General features: G+C 49.7%; 1 protein-coding gene and 1 long non-coding RNA gene across 2 annotated transcripts in view; both read right to left on the bottom strand.

Moving 5' to 3' along the window:
- LOC138278794 (uncharacterized) overlaps positions 1 to 18,095 on the bottom strand; it is a 344,627-nt gene that overhangs the window by 19,855 nt on the left and 306,677 nt on the right. The window lies entirely within an intron of this gene.
- The window catches only part of LOC138282980 (uncharacterized), a 43,069-nt gene that overhangs the window by 8,861 nt on the left and 16,113 nt on the right, over positions 1 to 18,095 (bottom strand). Inside the window, exon 2 of the long non-coding RNA XR_011201029.1 lies at positions 16,129 to 16,203. This is a non-coding gene — a long non-coding RNA (uncharacterized lncRNA). The remainder of the gene's footprint in view (positions 1 to 16,128; positions 16,204 to 18,095) is intronic.

The following is an 18,095-nucleotide window of genomic DNA, read 5'->3' on the forward strand; positions in this document are numbered from 1 at the left end:
ATCTTCACAAGATGGAAGGCACACAAAGTCCAGTCTTTGCCCTCTTACTCTGGCAGAAGCAGCACTGCAGGAAAGCTCCACAAAGCACAGTCACAGGCAGGGCAGCACTTCTTCCTCAGCTATCAGCTCTTCTCCAGGCAGAGGTTCCTCTTGGTTCCAGAAGTGTTTCTAAAGTCTGTAGATTTGGGTGCCCTTCTTATACCCCTTTTAGTCTTTGAAGTCACCTTTCTTCAAAGGGGACTCACACCTACTTGTGAAATCCTGCCTTGCCCAGGCAAGGCATCAGACACACAGCAGGGGGTTGGAGCCGGCATTGTCAGAGGCAGGCACAGTCCTTTCAGATGAGAGTGACCACACCACCCCTCCCTCCTAGCAGAAATGGCTAATCAGGAAATGCAGGTTACACCCCAGCCCCCTTTGTGTCACTGTCTAGTGCGAGGTGAAAAACAAAACCCAACTGTCAAACTGACCCAGACAGGGAATCCACAAACAAGGCAGAGTCACAGAATGGTTTAAGCAAGAAAATGCTCACTTTCTAAAAGTGGCATTTTCAAACGCACAATCTTAAAATCAACTTTACTAAAAGATGTATTTTTAAATTGTGAGTTCAGGGACCCCAAACTCCACATGTCCATCTACTCTCTAGGGGAATCTACACTTTAATCATATTTAAAGGTAGCCCCCATGTTATCCTATGAGAGAGACAGGCCTTGCTACAGTGAAAAACGAAATTGGCAGTATTTCACTGTCAGGACATATAAACCACATTACTATATGTCCCACCTTATCCATACACTGCACCCTGCCCTTGGGGCTACCTAGGGCCTACCCTAGGGGTGCCTTACATGTAAGAAAAGGGAAGGTTTAGGCCTGGCAAGTGGGTACACTTGCCAAGTCGAATTTACAGTGTAAAAATACATACACAGACACTGCAGTGGCAGGTCTGGGACATGATTACAGAGCTACTTATGTGGGTGGCACAACCAGTGCTGCAGGCCCACTAGTAGCATTTGATTTACAGGCCCTGGCACCTCTAGTGCACCGTACAAGGGCCTTACTAGTAAATATAATATGCCAATCATGGATAAACCAATTACATACAATTTACACGGAGAGCATATGCACTTTAGCACTGGTTAGCAGTGGAAAAGTGCTCAGAGTTGAAAAGCCAACAGCAACAGGTCAGAAGAAAATAGGAGGCAGGAGGCAAAAAGACTGGGGATGACCCTGCATAAGCAAAAGTCCAATACGACCCCCTACCAGCCTAAAGCCAGGGGAGAACATTCAATACCTTGATGTACTTCCCTGATTGGGGCGATAGAACAAGGACCCAGGCCCACAACAGCAGGGGCATGTGCCAGTTCTACGCCTTCCTGACTCCAGATGGATCCCTCTGTCCATACTCTCAGGGCCCACTAAGCTAACCAATGGGGAACCCTTCTCCACATCTACAGACACCATCTGTGCAGCACCTAACTTTACTTTGCTCACAGATGTATTGCAATGGGCAGATAGTACCACCAGGGCCAACACAGTGGTGTTGCCCACTCCACCCCCGGGGTGTGACTCTCGCCCCCCCCCCCCCAGGGGCAACTCTGTCCACCAGGACAGCAAGCCACAGTGGTCCCAGACAACTGTCAGGGATGAGAGCCCGACCTCAGCCCTCTCCAAGCACTGTGACTGCGGAGAGTGGGGGGCAGTAGCCCCAGGTGCCTGACACCCTTTGACCACTCTCCCTTCCACCAGGTCAGAGAAGATAACCTGACCCTGGTCCTCCCCTCTGGGGCTCTGTACCCTCCCTCCAGGAGCGGCACCCTCAGAGTAAAAAATTGTCAGGGTGCTTGTAGAAGTAGTCCTGCACAATTCTTCCACCAGTGCAGGGATGTTAAGCTGCAACTGATCCTCCAACCTGGGGTCTGTACCTTCAGGTTGGACCACGGCCAGGGGTGAGGCTTCCCTCCCCTTGCCCTCTCTTCTGGGGTCCTGAACCACCCAACTAGGAGTGCCCCCCCAGAAGACAACATGGTAGGGGCACTGTTAGCAGTAGCCCCTTCCTCCAGATCAGGGGGAACACCCTGAACCTGGCCTTCCAATCCAGGGTCTGTACCCTTAGATTGCTCTGGGGTCAGGGATGAGTCTTTCTCTCCCCTTTCCCTACTCTCAGGGTTCTGCACCCACCCCTCAGGGAGAGTACCCCTTGAAATCACACCAGGGGGGTGATTGGGCAAACCGCCCCCCTTCAGGTCAGGGTTTATCCCCTGCACCTGATCCTCCAGTCCAGGGTCTGTACCCACAGACTGGACCACTGCCTGGCAACCGAGGAATTCCTGGGGGGCATACCTACCCCCCACCAGGTCAGAGTTTACCCTCTGAACCTGGTCATCCAACCCAGGGTCACCACCCTGCAGTTGAACCACTGCTTGGCGCACCAGGACTTCCTTGGGAGCACACTTACCCCCCTCAAGGGACACACTGTCCCCAAGGGCCACACAAGAGTCTGGCTGGCGCTGGTCTCCTGACCTCTGCCCATCTGACAGAGTCTGGATTCCCCCCAACCCAGAAATGGTCTCACCAAGGTCATTCCTGGGGGGCTCTGCTCTCAGAGCTGACCACTGATCCTCCAGGTTCTCCACTGGGGTCCGCAACTCCCTCTCAACCCTCTGTCTGGACTTCTGCACCCCCTCACTAGGAGTGGTACTGCCAGACACCAGATGTGGTTGGACGCTGGCTACAGCCGCCCCCCCAAGTTCTCCTGACACTGTAGGATCTCCCTCAACAGATGGCCCTATGGTACAGGCTAGGCTCCCCTCCTGGTGTTCCCTCATGGAACCCTCCAGGACCTGGGACCGGATCTCGGGCACCTTGGACCTCAGCCCACCCCCATTCCCTCTCCTCAGAGACTGGACATGGGGTCCCTCACCCATCCCACTACACTGGGACCTACCTGGGACACTACAATCCTTCCCTACCTCACCTGGTTGGGAACTACCTAGACCACTCCTCTCAGGAGCCCCCCCCAAATGCCTCTTCAGACTCTCTGGTACTCACCAAGAGGTCTGCCTCCATTGTAACTCCCTGGGGTCAGAGAACTCACACTCCACCTGGTGTTGGCGTAGCTCTGGAAAATAAGACTAGACATATGCTCTCCAGCAATTATATCACTCAGCCCCTTACATGAATTAACCAAAGTACCCTTCACCCAACCATCCAGTGACTCTGCTTTGGAAAAGCACCCCACATCACCCTCCTGAGACTTGTGAGACAGTACCTGACTGTCCATGACACTCAACCCACACTCTTCTGGGATGTCTTCACACTCCATAACCAGGACTTCTACCTTGGGGGAACCCCTCTCCCTGTCACTCTCACCTAGAGTCAGTAGAGTGTCCCTCCCACCAGTAGGAATATGACTCCCCATGCCAGTTCCCCAATCCACCTCAGGGACCCTGTGCATCACTGGAGCTACCTCATACCCCTGAACCTCCTGGTGTGTGTTAACTCCCTCCTTCAAGTAGGGCACCACATCTCTGGGCATGTGCACTTCTTCAGCATCACTAGATATAAAATTGTTGCTGCCACCATTCCAGCTGGATTCAGCCCTCATGACTTCCAGCTCCTTCATTTTGAGCTCATAAGCCCAAATCCTCTTTTTGATCTCTAAGTCCCTCCTCCTTTCTTCCAACTCCTTCTCCCTTTGCATCCTCAACTCCTTGAACCAGCGAGCCCTCTCTGCCTGTCTGTCCTGTAACTCTTCAGGAGTCAGACCCTTGGATGACACCCTGCTACACCTCCTGGGGACCCTCCCCCCAGGCGTAACAGGTACCTCCACTACACCACTGTGTATCCTCTGCACTTCCCCACCCACATTCTCCTCCTCTGTGTGCCCTCCAGCCTTCTTGATTGTCACCCAGGCCCTCTGTGCCTTTTGCAGCTCCCTCCTCCCTGGTGGAGCTCTCAGTGGGACAGTCAAGATCTTTAAGGAACTGTTTCAATTGAGCAACTGAGTACTCCTTCAGTTTCTCTATTTCAAACACAGCTCCAGCTGTTGCATCTCCAGATTGAGACATGATGGTCACAAGTGCAAAGTTCCAAAGGCAGAAAATAAGTTCCCAATGAAGTAAAAAGAATCAGTCAAGGGATCAGCAAAATCATGGAAGTAGAATAAAAAGAGTCCCAAAGAGGAAAAATCGAAGATCACCAAACAAGTAGTATGTGGTCACGTAGTGGTCTGAACTCAAACAGTAGTGTACACTTAATTACTGTATGTCAAGTACAAATACAAGTCCAAATCCCAACCGCTGATCACCAATGTTAGAAATGGGGTCTTTGGTTGACAGTCAGGTTACACCCTGTTCAAGCAAGGACCCTCACTCTAGTCAGGGTAAAAGAGAATCACCCTCAGCTAACCCCTGCTTACCCCATTGGTAGCTTGGCAGAGTAGTAGGCTTAACTTCAGAGCGCTAGGTGTAAAGTATTTGTACTAACACACACAGTAACTTCGTGAAAACACTACAAAATGACACAACACCGGTTTAGAAAAATAGGAAATATTTATCTAAACAAAACAAGACCAACACGACAAAAATCTGACATACACAAGTCAAGTTATGAATTTTTTTAGATTAAACTCAAAAATAGCGCTTAGAAACAAAAATCCTTCAATGAGATGTTAACACGGCGTCGTGACGGAGTCGTTCCCAACAAGCCGACACCAGCGTCGCTGGACACAGAGTCATGTAGACCCCCAAGTACAGTACCTTTGGTGAAGAGTGAAAACAAGCCGATGCGCGAAGTCGGGAATCGCGGTGTCTGTGCGAAACGTTGAATCCGTGCACTTCGAGCGGCGTCAGTCATGACGTGGTGCAGCGACTTCCACGGAATCGCGGACTTCAGCGGGGCTGCAGCGGCGTTGGGTATGCGAAGGGCATCGCGTTCCAGCGAAGGTCACTGCGTCTGGTGCAGGCGGCGTCACCGGATTCAGCAGCGGCGTCGGTCCAGAGTCGTCCGAAGTCGATTTCCTTGGATTTCCACCAGCTTTCTTTCCAAGGGCCCAGGAACTGGATAGGGCACCACTTGTCAGAGCAGGAGTTTCTCCAGAGACTGCAGGTGCTGGCAGAGAGAAGTCTTTGCTGTCCCTGAGACTTCAAACAACAGGAGGCAAGCTCTAACTCAAGCCCTTGGAGATTTCTTCACAAGATGGAAGGCACACAAAGTCCAGTCTTTGCCCTCTTACTCTGGCAGAAGCAGCACTGCAGGAAGGCTCCACAAAGCACTTTCACAGGCAGGGCAGCATTTTTCCTCAGCTATCAGCTCTTCTCCAGGCAGAGGTTCTTCTTGGTATCAGCTCTTCTCCAGGCAGAGGTTCCTCTTGGTTCCAGAAGTGTTTCTAAAGTCTGTAGATTTGGGTGCCCTTCTTATACCCATTTTAGTCTTTGAAGTCACCTTTCTTCAAAGGGGACTCACACCTACTTGTGAAATCCTGCCTTGCCCAGGCAAGGCATCAGACACACAGCAGGGGGTTGGAGCCGGCATTGTCAGAGGCAGGCACAGTCCTTTCAGATGAGAGTGACCACTCCACCCCTCCCTCCTAGCAGAGATGGCTAATCAGGAAATGCAGGTTACACCCCAGCCCCCTTTGTGTCACTGTCTAGTGCGAGGTGAAAAACAACCCAACTGTCAAACTGATCCAGACAGGGAATCCACAAACAAGGCAGAGTCACAGAATGGTTTAAGCAAGAAAATGCTCACTTTCTAAAAGTGGCATTTTCAAACGCACAATCTTAAAATCAACTTTACTAAAAGATGTATTTTTAAATTGTGAGTTCAGGGACCCCAAACTCCACATGTCCATCTACTCTCTAGGGGAATCTACACTTTAATCATATTTAAAGGTAGCCCCCATGTTATCCTATGAGAGAGACAGGCCTTGCAACAGTGAAAAACGAAATTGGCAGTATTTCACTGTCAGGACATATAAACCACATTACTATATGTCCCACCTTATCCATACACTGCACCCTGCCCTTGGGGCTACCTAGTGCCTACCTTAGGGGTGCCTTACATGTAAGAAAAGGGAAGGTTTAGGCCTGGCAAGTGGGTACACTTGCCAAGTCGAATTTACAGTGTAAAAATACACACACAGACACTGCAGTGGCAGGTCTGGGACATGATTACAGAGCTACTTATGTGGGTGGCACAACCAGTGCTGCAGGCCCACTAGTAGCATTTGATTTACAGGCCCTGGCACCTCTAGTGCACCTTACTAGGGACTTACTGGTAAATCAAATATGCCAATCATGGATAAACCAATTACATACAATTTATACAGAGAGCATATGCACTTTAGCACTGGTTAGCAGTGGAAAAGTGCTCAGAGTTGAAAAGCCAACAGCAACAGGTCAGAAAAAAATAGGAGGCAGGAGGCAAAAAGACTGGGGATGACCCTGCATAAGCAAAAGTCCAACAGGAGTAATGGCAGTTCAAGGTGGGCAGGGTGACATAGTGGGACAGAAGTGTGACAATCAGGACGGTCCTATTTGCTGGTGGGGGTCTTGGCAATGTTCTCTGTCTTCTGCCTGGATTGCAGGGACCTTTGGCGGGGTAGTTCTCCTTCTGCAGGGGGTGGGGTGCTGGTGGGCTGTTGTTCCTTTGGTGTGGCCTCCTGTCCACTAGCCCCTTCAGTGGTGGATGGCTGTTCCTTGATTTGGCTAGTGTCAGGGGTCCTTTGTCATGCAACTGCCTCCCTCATGGTCTTGCCTATGTCAGCCAGCAACCCTGCAAAGGTGACCAGGATGGTGTATACATTGGTGAGGTCCTCCCTGATCCCCATGTATTGTCCCTCCTGCAGCCACTGGGTCTCCTGAAACTTAGCCAGTACCGTGCCCATGGTCTCCTGGGAATGGTGGTATGCTCCCATGATGTTTGATAGTGCCTCGTGGAGGGTTAGGTCCCTGGGCCTGTCCTCCCCATGTCGCGCAGCAGTCCTCCCAGCTTCCCTGTTGTCCTGTGCCTCCGTCCCCTGAACCGTGTGCCCACTGCCACTGACCCCAGGTCCCTAATCGTCCTGGGTTAGTGGGTTTGCCTGGGGTCCCTCTAATGGTGGACACACTGCTGATTGACGTGTTCTGGGAACAGTGGCATGGGCCTGCTGGGTGGGTGCTGTGGTGGTGTTTCCTGAGGGGTGTGGTTCTGTGGTCCAAACACACCATCTGCACATTCATTGAATGGTAACTCCTCCGGTTTCTGTACACCTGTTCACTCCTGCGGGGGGAACAAGGCCACATGTGTCCCATCAATGGCACCTATGATGTTGGGGATATGTCCTAAAGCATAGAAGTCACCTTTCACTGTAGGCAAATCCTCCACCTGAGGGAACACGATGTAGCTGCGCATGTGTTTCAGCAGGGCAGACAACACTCTGGACAAAATGTTGGAGAACATAGTCTGGGACATCCCTGATGCTATGGCCACTGTCGTCTGAAAAGACCCACTTGCAAGGAAATGGAGTACTGACAGCACCTGCACTAGAGGGGGTATCCCTGTGGGATGGCGGATAGCTGACATCAGGTCCGGCTCCAACTGGGCACACAGTTCATGGATTGTGGCACGGCCCAGTCTGTAGGTGACAATTAAATGTCGCTCTTCCATTGTCGACAGGTCCACCAGCGGTCTGTACACCGGAGGATGCCGCCATCTCCTCACCTGCCCCAGCGGACGTGCTCTATGGAGGAGAACAGCGAGCAGAGGGCCAGCCAACACTGAGGTACGAAAACACAACTTTATTGCACACATTTTTCAATCTGCTATGTGCCTGTCTTAGTGTGTATGCAAGGCCTAGATATGTGTGACGCATTTAAAAATAATGCCATGTGGCCCCCTGAAATGGCAGCTGCCTGACCTGTAAGGTGGGACAATGGGATATGAGGTAACTGCGCTGGCGTTGTACACCGTCACAGTAGGCGGTCGAAGACCCCAGCGCAATCCTGCATTGCTTAACATTGGGCCCTATGGGTCCCAGGAGACAATGGAGATGTATGCCGGCGGTGACAGTACGCACCGCCGCGGACGTGACCGCCATTTTCTATCTGTTCACTCACTTGATACCTGATCTTCGGCAGGAGAGGATCTACACTGCAAGTGCTGCTGTGACCTCAGTCTGGAAGCGACAATGGCTCATGTGTCTGGGGAAAGGGCCCCTGCCTTCACAATGGAGGAGTTTGAGAAACTAGTGGATGGGGTCCTCTCCCAGTACACGCTACTCTACGGCCCTCCAGACAAACAGGTAAGTACACTGTGAGCATGCTGTATGGGCAATGCCTGTGTGGAGAGGTGTGGATGTGAGACACGGGGGCAGAATAGCGTAGTACAGAGGGCTGCTGTGTCTGTAGTGTCCGCCAATGGTAGTGGTATTGCATGTACTGAACATGTCTTTCTTCCGTCTCCCCCCCCCTTTTTGTGGTCTCCCTGTTCTTGTGTGCATTAGCATCATCAGGCGGAGGAGCAGTGCCACCAGAGCAGGAGGGAGCTGCATCCTACCTGGCCTGACTACGGACTCCGAATTCGCCAGTGGGACCGAGGGCGAGGGGAGCTCCACGGCGGGGACTGGAGCTGGCCATGTTTGGAGTTACCATTGTGACGCTATACATAGGTAGTGACCTTTGTATAGTGCACGCGGGTAATGGTGTCTCCGCACTCACAAAGTCCAACTTCCTCCACCCAGCCCCAATCCCCAGTACCTCAGCCTATCCCAAGCACACCATCAGACCAGCATGCAAATACCTCAAAACACAAGGGTAGCTCTAGCACCACACATCCCACATGCACTCACACAAGCATCATACCCATGCACACATACCAACATCCACTGCCTCCACTGTGTCCCCCTCCTCCTCGTCTCCCTCCTCCCTCCCTGTCACGTCTCCACTCACACCTGCATGCACTACATCTTCAGCCACTACCTCCATCACCAGCACATCCATCACCAGCACACCCATCACCACACACCGCTCACGTGCACTCACCACCCCAATACCATTCACACATCCCCTGTGTCCTCTCCCAGTGTGTCTGTGAGCCCACCTCCCAAAGTACACAAACGCAGTCACACACCCACCCAACAGCCATCCACCTTACAACAGCCTCCAGCCTATGCACCTTCACCCAAAGTCAGCAATTGTACACCTCCTACAACCACCACCTCTTCCTCCACTCCCAAACCCCCTCCATCTACCTGTCCCAGTGTCTCTAATAAACTTTTCCTCTTAAATGTTGACCCCCTCCCTACACCTCCCCCACCCCTTCCATCCCCTAGGGCACGCCTTTCCAGGTCCCAACCCAGCACCTCAGCCACTACATCACCGGGAACAGTGGTTCCAGCAGTAACAGGCTTCTGAAGTGCGCCAAGCAGCAGGGCAGTCAGTGTGCCAAGGAGCCAGGCCACGGACAGTCCCCCACCTCAGAAACATAAGAAGTTGGCCACAGCCCGGAGGGAGAAGGGCAAAACACCTGCCACCAAGGGCTCTCCCAGGACTACAGTTGGGAGTGGCAAGACAGCTACGCCACCATCCAAGGTGGGGAAGGGGCAGAGAAAGAAAGGGATGTCGCCGCCAACCTGCACGGCGGACAAGACCGCCACTAGCATCACTTCCCAGGACACAGCCACCACTAGCACCGCTGCCAAGGACACCGCCGCCACCCGCACTGCAGCCAAGGACACCGCGGCCACCAGCACCGCTGCCCAGTACTCCTCCGCCACCAGCACGCTCACTGAGCCACCCACCAGCACCGCAGGCCAATGAGCGCCGCAAGCACGTCCGCTACTGAGACCGCCGCAAGCACCGCCAGCGGCCATGCTACATCATGTGCCAGTGGCACCACCGCAGGCATGGCTTCCATCCCCAGTGGTCAGTCGTACAAAGCTGGTGGTCCGTTCCAGGGGCCTGGACAGCTTCCATGTAGGCCCACCATCAGTGGAGAAAGACATCCACTACCTGAGTCCTTGGCAGGATGAAGCACTCTGGGAACAAAGCCCCCTCCAGAACCAGTGGAGATTCACATCCACTACCTGAGTCCTTGGCAGGATGAAGCACTCTGGGCACAAAGCCCCTCCAGAACCAGTGGAGTATCACATCCACTACCTCAGTCCTTGGCAGGATGAAGCACTCTGGGCACAAAGCCCTCTCCAGAACCAGTGGAGACTGTTATCCACTTGTGAGACTGTGACTTAGCACTCCCCAGGAAGCGGCAGTGGGCAAACCACCCACTGGAAAGACTTGTGAGACTGAGGCTTTGCACTCCCCAGGATGCAGCAGTGGCCAAACCACCCACTGGACAGACTTGTGAGACTGTGGCTTTGCACTCCTCAGGATGCAGCAGTGGGCAAACCACCCACTGGAAAGACTTGTGAAACTGTGGCTTTACACTCCCCAGGATACATCAATGGGCATGGAGCCCCCTTGTGGATCTGGCGTCGTGCACTCATCTGGCTGAGGTGCCCCCTCTTCCCTTCCCCCTGAGGTGCCTGTTTCATTTCGATCTGATGCCCCTGCAGTGTTCTCTCCGTTTTGTACGAGTATCTTGTGTGGGCCTCGCCCCTTCATTTTGGGCCCAGTGGTCCACTAACTATGTAGGTGCAGTAAATGGACTTGAATTCTTGGTGTATATATTTGTTAACAGTGTATATATATTTTTGAGTTATAGATTTTTATTGATTACAGTCGTTACAATAATTTTCTTTTGTCCTTGCATTCCTCAAGGGGGTTTCGGGGGTGTAAATGTAATGTATCAACATGTATTTGTGTGTGTGTTGTAGTGGGTGAGAGTGGGGGTGGGGGTCTTGAGTTTTGCGTGTGTGTGTCACTCTCTTTTCCCTCCCCCCTTCCCTGTGTCATAGGTGCAGTACTCACTGGTGTCTTCGCCGCGGGCGTTCGTGCTCCTGGTAGAGGAGCAGGAAGACAATGGCAGGTAGAATATGGAGTTCCGGCTCCATGGCGTCCTGGTTCCTCGTGGGGTGTGTAGAGGTGAGCGTTTCCCCTTCCAAGTCCTGTTTCCGCCGTGTTTTTGTTCGTGTTGAATCCGTCCAGGAAAAGGTGGCGGATTGGCCTCTCATGATACTGTGGGAGGTACATTGTCCTCAGCCTGTCAGTTGGCGGTGACCGCCATGCTGTTTGTTTGTACCACCGTGGCGGTCGGAGTGTTAAAGTGGCTGTCTCTGTTGGCGGTTTTACCGCTGCTTTCACACCGACCGCCAGGGTTGTAATGAGGGCCTATGTGTGCCTATTGGGTGTAAGTCAATTTTACCATGTTTAAAGGAGCGAGCACAAGCACTTTAGCACTGGTCAGCCGTGGAAATGTACACAGAGTCCTAAGGCCAACCAAAACAAGATAAACAAAATGGGAGGATGAAGGCAAAAGGTGTGGTTGAAGACCACCCTAACACTGATAGGTCTAACAACTACAATGTTGAATAGGCAAGAAAAGAGTATTAACGCAGCAGAAATGTGCACCCCTTAAATGTCAACCCATTTATTCAAAAAGATTTTGACTTCTAGGGGTGCAAACTCCACTCCTACCTCAAGTTGCCCCAGTGGAAGGATTGAAGAATGTGAAATGAAAAATACACTGAATCCTTGCATACAACTTCTCTTTTGCCTGATTGCGATATGTCTATTGTATTTGGATGACTACAAAATGATCCATGATGGCCAAGTGACAAATCAGACCTCTCCAGACACTCCGTGCCCTCAGAACTTAGATATTAACATCAAGATACTAAGCATGCAACCTGGACATCTTCAGTAGGGAAGGTAATGAGTGAACATATCCAGTATTATATGAGGTGTGGTCATAGATATATACTAGGCCATGTGGGCCCCATTTTGAACACACTTTCTGCACATCCTTTCCCAGCAAACACCCTCTCAGAGGATGTGTTTGCTGGAAAGCTCTCTGGCCTCCCTAGGGCTGATCCCTCTCACAGTTGATTATTCTTTGGTGAGAGGGTTGGAATCTATGATGGGGATGTATTCCACTGGTCGGTTGGGGATGCTAGTTTGTGTGTGTGGGGTTAATGGGTAAACTGCTATTGTCATGCACAGTTCACTACCAGGCAGTTGCACGCTATGGCACAAACCGTTGGCATTTGCGATGGAAGTGTATAGTTTTCATTTCACTGCCTCAACACTCTCTCTCTCTGTCTACACAGACTGCACACAATCCACCTTCCACAGTAGCATGGGATCAATGACAATATAACCTACATCCAATATATAACATGGGATGTGTGTGATTATATAATCTACAGAAAACTAGACAGAGACAGGAGCGATCTAGCCTTTTTGCAGGAAATGCATGTTGCCCCCTTCGCAGATGCTCATGCAGATTTTCACCTGGAAATGGATCAGATATAGGACTCTAGCCGCATATTCCTCATACGCACGAAGGCCGCTAAGGATAGTACAGAAGGAAAACGACCCACAAGAATGATATAATATCATTCAAGCAATGATCCTCAGTAAACATCTAACATTAATGAACTTGGATGGCCCCAACACTGATGATCCCGGATTTATACAACAGGTAAAAGCAAATGCACTGCACTGTCCCCTCAAACTGCATTATGTGGAGGAAATTTCTATTTAATACTGGATAAGCTGCATAATTGTTACATCCTGAAAATCGAAGACACCAGGTAGCCCCAAAAAATCTTCATGATATAATGCATAACAATATAATGCATACTGAAAAATGAATAATGCAGAACAATAACAAAAGAACAATAACCTGATTGATGTCCGGAGACACCTAAGTCATAAACTTAAGGAAAGCACACACATACCTTCAGCAAATTGCTTCTAGGCACATCTAGTTTATTGAATGGAAACGCAAGATGTCCTCCTGAACAAAATCTGCTGATTACCTCCTATGCATGCTCTCCAATCATTCACCAATTGGTTTAGCAATTGGAATCCCTGCTTCGCAACATCAGGGCTTCCCTTGGCCATTGTTGCAAACAGCCCTCTTAGATGCCACATTTAAGGAAAAAGCCAGGACAGAATAACAGCTTATTTCCAACTGAATGGCTTCACTGTTGTTTCAGTAACCACCCTCTGGTAGCCAGTCAAGGCCTCTATACAGGGGTCCGCATTGCGAACCAGCATGGCGTGCACAGGGCACTCAAAGACTGATTGAATAAACTGGAATTAGGCATATGATTTCTGGAGCAATCTCATTCACGGAGCCGAGGTGATCATACATTGCAAGTGTAAATTAAATTCACAGAGTTGGCTGAGCAGGAAGTAAAACATTTGCATAAACATACTTAGGAACATGTGTATGGTGAGCGAGACAGACCAGATAGAACACCAGCCACATTACTGAGACATCTTGGGTCAATACAAGATATTGAACAATTAGAGGGAAATATTGGACAAACCTTTTATGAAGCTGAACACATACTATCAAAGTTTTTTCACACCACTCCAACTCCCCTTTGACTACCTCACTTAAATTGACAGGATCTCCCTGGCCCAGCTCAACAGTGATTGGCAACAATTTCTTGGCACACCCATGATTTTTGAGAAGATAACTTACACTATCTCAAACTTACATACAATTACAGGTTGCCAAGTAAGATTTATAAAGCTTATAAAACGTATTGGCCACATGATTCCATTATGTCTACAATGAAGCAATGATATCAGAGATTCGTCCCCTGGCTCTTAGATAGACAATACACATAACCCTGCTAAAGCCAGAAAAGATCTCAACACATTATGGGGTAATTATGACCCTGGGGGTCAGAACTAATGTGGCAGTAGTACCGCCAACAGGCTGGCGGTACTTACTGCCACATAATAACAATGGCAGGTTGGCTGAAGCCAACCCACCAATGTACCACTCCGACCGCCATGGCGGTAGTAGCCGCCAGACTGGAGATAAGAATCTCCCGCCCTGCGCCTGCCATTGTGCCGCCAGCGGTATAATGACCCTGCCTACCGCCATGGTTTTCGTGGTGTTTGTAACGCCACAGAAACCATGGGGGTAGGCCCTATCAGCAACAGGGAATCCCTTCCCTGTCCCTGATAGGAGGCCCCATCCCCCCAAACACCCCCTAACCCCTCCCTACATCCACGCCCCCCATTCACACACACATAGACACATACTCATCTACACATACATACATGCATGCATTAATTCATTCACGCACACATCTGTACACACATCAAAACATACACGCAGACATGCACTCACACACATTCATACACGCACTCACACACATTCATACATGCACAAAAACAACACTAAACACACACTTGCATTCACGCACACACTCACACATACATGCACGCACCCCCACTCACTCACACAACAACCCCCACCCCTGTCGCAGACCCGACTTACCTGGATCCAGGGGTTCTTCCGGCAGGGGACGGGACGGGGCGCTGCTACAGTCAGCAGCGCCCGCCAGCAGAACACTGCCAGGCCATATTATTTTTTATATTACGGCTGGCGGCGGTCTACTGACGTGGCGCTGCTGGTGGTAGCAATGCCACGTTACTGCCATCTGCAAGTATGGCCAAAGCCGGATTTCCGCCCTTCTTGTGGCGGAAATCCAGCTGTGGTCATATTATGGCAGATGGATGGTAGTCACGGCAACAGTCTTTTGGCTGCCGTCGCCGAGGAAGGTTTTTACGCCATTGTCATAATGGGCGCTTATGACACTTATAGGCTGCTATCTGTCATCAATGTTGATGCTAAAATTCTGGCCAAGGTGCTAGCTAATAGACTACTACTGTTAAGGTCTGACCTGGGGCTGACTGATCAGGCAGGCTTCATTCAAGTAATGACTATGGCCCACAATTTCTGAAGCCTCTTTTTGCTGATTCACCCACTTAATCCAGATAAGGAGTCATGGCGGTCTTTCTACACACCATCAAGGCGTTGGACTTAATCAACTGGAACTTTCTGTTTTTTAGCCAATTCCAGGGAAGGAGGAAGGTTAGACAAAGGACCCATCCCTTATCAACAGACTGGCACTGGGGATAAAAGAGGCACCCTCAACACCAGTCACCAGAACACTCCTAGACCTGTGGAAGATTCAGAAGAAAGACAACCCTGCTGTCTGAAGAAGAAAGACTGGACATGCTTGCCTTTAACCCAGGATCCCCAGATGTGACTCCAAAGCTACAGGAACATAAGCTACCAGAGGCCTCCCTGCAAATGTCCAACACTCAAGTCCTTTTTTTCCCCATATCAGGAAGGATTACATAGCACACTATGGGAGAGCCATTCACAATCATGCTACCCCGGACACTGTCAGAAAGGCACATTTGGTTTAAAAAGAAAAATGGCAACTTTTGTCAGAATAATAACTTAAGATCTGACTTTACCATTAAAGAGGGCTTTCTATTGAGTTGAAGGAGCATTTCTCAATCTATTCACAAACTGAAATTATTATTTATTAAGTGTAATAAGGTAACCCAGGGCTAGTCTATGGGAGAACTAGCTAAACCACAGTGAAGAACAATGTTAGGAGTTATTTGCTGCGAGTAGATTTAAAAGTTAAGTACACATGTCCTATTTTTAAAATACCAGTCGGCTTAGGATGACTTGTAAGCATTAAAAAGAATGTTTCGGCCCAGCACAGGTTTATTTTGTCAAGTCGAAATGACAGCTTAAAACTGCACTTCATATTGTAGCGGCAGGCCTGAAACATGTTTTACAGTGCTGCTTTAGTGGATCGCACAATAAATGCTAGATCTCATTGGTAGCATTTAATTTACAAGCCCTGGGAACAGGTAGTCCCTATACTAAGGACCTACTAGTAAATTAAATATAGCAGTCAGGTGCAGGCCAATTTTACCATGTTTGGAAGAGAGATCGCAAACACTTTACCAATGGTTAGCAGGATTAAAGTGCAAAGAGTCCTTAGAAACAACAAAAAAGTGTTCGGCAAAGGAAGGCAAACATTTGGAGTGACCCTGCAGAGAGGGCCCTGTCCAACACCTGAATTAATTTTGTACATTCAGAATCTGATTACTGACTCTTTTGTCAGCCCATTGTGTGTGAACAGCACATGGAAGGAGAAGTCTAACATGGCGGTGAAAATGTAAAAAAGAAGGGAGTTACCTTGTTAGGGAGAGTGCAGCTCTCATCCTGTTCCTGACTTTCCTTTCAAGAGTACTTGTTGAGAGAATGTAAATCCTATGACCATGAAATAAAATATGTAAAACTTAGGTACCAAATGTTGAGACCACTCCACACCTGCAAAACCTACCAATTTTTAAGGTTGCCAAACTGAGAACTGAACATCACTTCCCCTATAACGAAGTATTCCTATGTGTTGACTTACATTAAACTCACCTACAGATATTTGGATATTGCTGAGCACTGATGCTACAGTCCTCTGCAGCATAACAGTGATATTTTAGAAAGGCAGGCATGGCTGGGCGTAACATTATACTAACAGTAATACAGGGTACACATTTTAAAATAGCCATAGACCAACATGTTACATAGTATTAATGATTGGGAGATACAGAGTTCAGTACTAGAGTAATAAAGATGATTTCATCCAAATGTTCAGATTGAAAGAATCGTGGTTCTCTCCTATAAACATTTACAACAATGCAGGCTTTCTCACCACAATGGCACTAGTTACTAGGAGAGTCAACAGAAGCCTTCAGGGTTGGGGTGCTCACTTAAGGAACACCAGGATCAATACCTTGAGACTTCTCACCACGAGCAGCACCTGAACATGAACATTTTCTTTTCTACTATGGTTTCAAGGTCAACAGGTACAGGTCTTAACAGATTATGGCCCTCATTAAGACATTGGCGGTAACTGCAGCCTACCGCCATGGCGACTGCCACCCGCATACCGTCGCCGTGGCTGCCAGCCACCCACCCGCATTCTGACCCTCAATGGAATTCCGCCAGAAGGCTGGCGGAATACCGCCAGCAGTCATGGTGGCGGACGGCGGTAAAGTGGCGCTGCTGTCAGTAGCAGCACCACTCCACCAAAACACTGTCTACCGTATCACGAGCAATGATATGGCCTGGCAGTGTTTAGCTGGCAGACGCTGCTTCTGACAGCAGCACCGCGTCCCATCTCCAGCTGGAGGACCCCCTGCATGTAGGTAAGTTGAGTGCTCCGACAGGAGAGGGGGGTGAGGGGTGTTGTGTGTCTGTGAGGGTGTTGTGTGTGGGGGTGTCTGTTAATGATTGCATACATGCGGACGTGAGCCACTTTGTGTGCGTGAATACCTGAATGTGAGTGGACATGTATGTTGTGTGTTGTGAATGCATGTGTTCGGCAGAGTTTGTTGGTTTGTGTTGTAGTGTGTGGGAATGTATGTGTGCATGCGTGGGTGGATGTGGGTATGCGTGTGTGTGTATGTGTGTGCACGTGTAAAAATGTGCAGGGGGCAGGAGAGGGAGGTGGGGGAGAACTCTTCGGAGGGGTAGCGGGGCGGGAGAGACCCCTATCAGTGCCAGGGAAGGAATTCCCTGGCACTGATAGTGCCTACCACCAAGGTTTTCATGGCGGTATGCTTGCCATGAAAACCATGGTGGTAGGCAGGGTCATAATCTCGAGGGTGGGATTGTGACGGGTCCCTGGCTGGAGACCAATGCCTCCAGCCCAGCAGCTGTTACCACTCTGGCGGACGGAGTGGTACATTGGCTGTTCGGCTTGAGCCAAACCGCCAATGTCATCATTTGGGAAAAGGTACCGCCAGACTGTTGGCAGTACCTTTCCCCAAATTACCGCCAACCACCAGGGTCGTAATGAGGGCCTATGTTCTCTGTCAATAAGCAAGCCAGTGGGGCATTAAAGGTACTGCTTGAGGATGCAACACATCTTTGGGCATGATGCATAAATAATATATTTGGGTTGTCAGCTGCTCATCTGTCAGGAACCTGGAATATACAAACTGATTGATTGAGCTGACTATCCTCGATAAACAATAATTGGGTGCTATAGAAGAGTGTGGTCAACACAATGGTCCACAAGTGATATTCAACCACAAAAGACCTATATCAGATTGTAAATAATGTACTTGGCTCATACTGCAGGATCACCCAAAAACATTTTG

This window comes from Pleurodeles waltl, chromosome 2_2 (genome assembly GCF_031143425.1).
Source record: "Pleurodeles waltl isolate 20211129_DDA chromosome 2_2, aPleWal1.hap1.20221129, whole genome shotgun sequence".
Lineage (NCBI taxonomy): Eukaryota > Metazoa > Chordata > Amphibia > Caudata > Salamandridae > Pleurodeles > Pleurodeles waltl.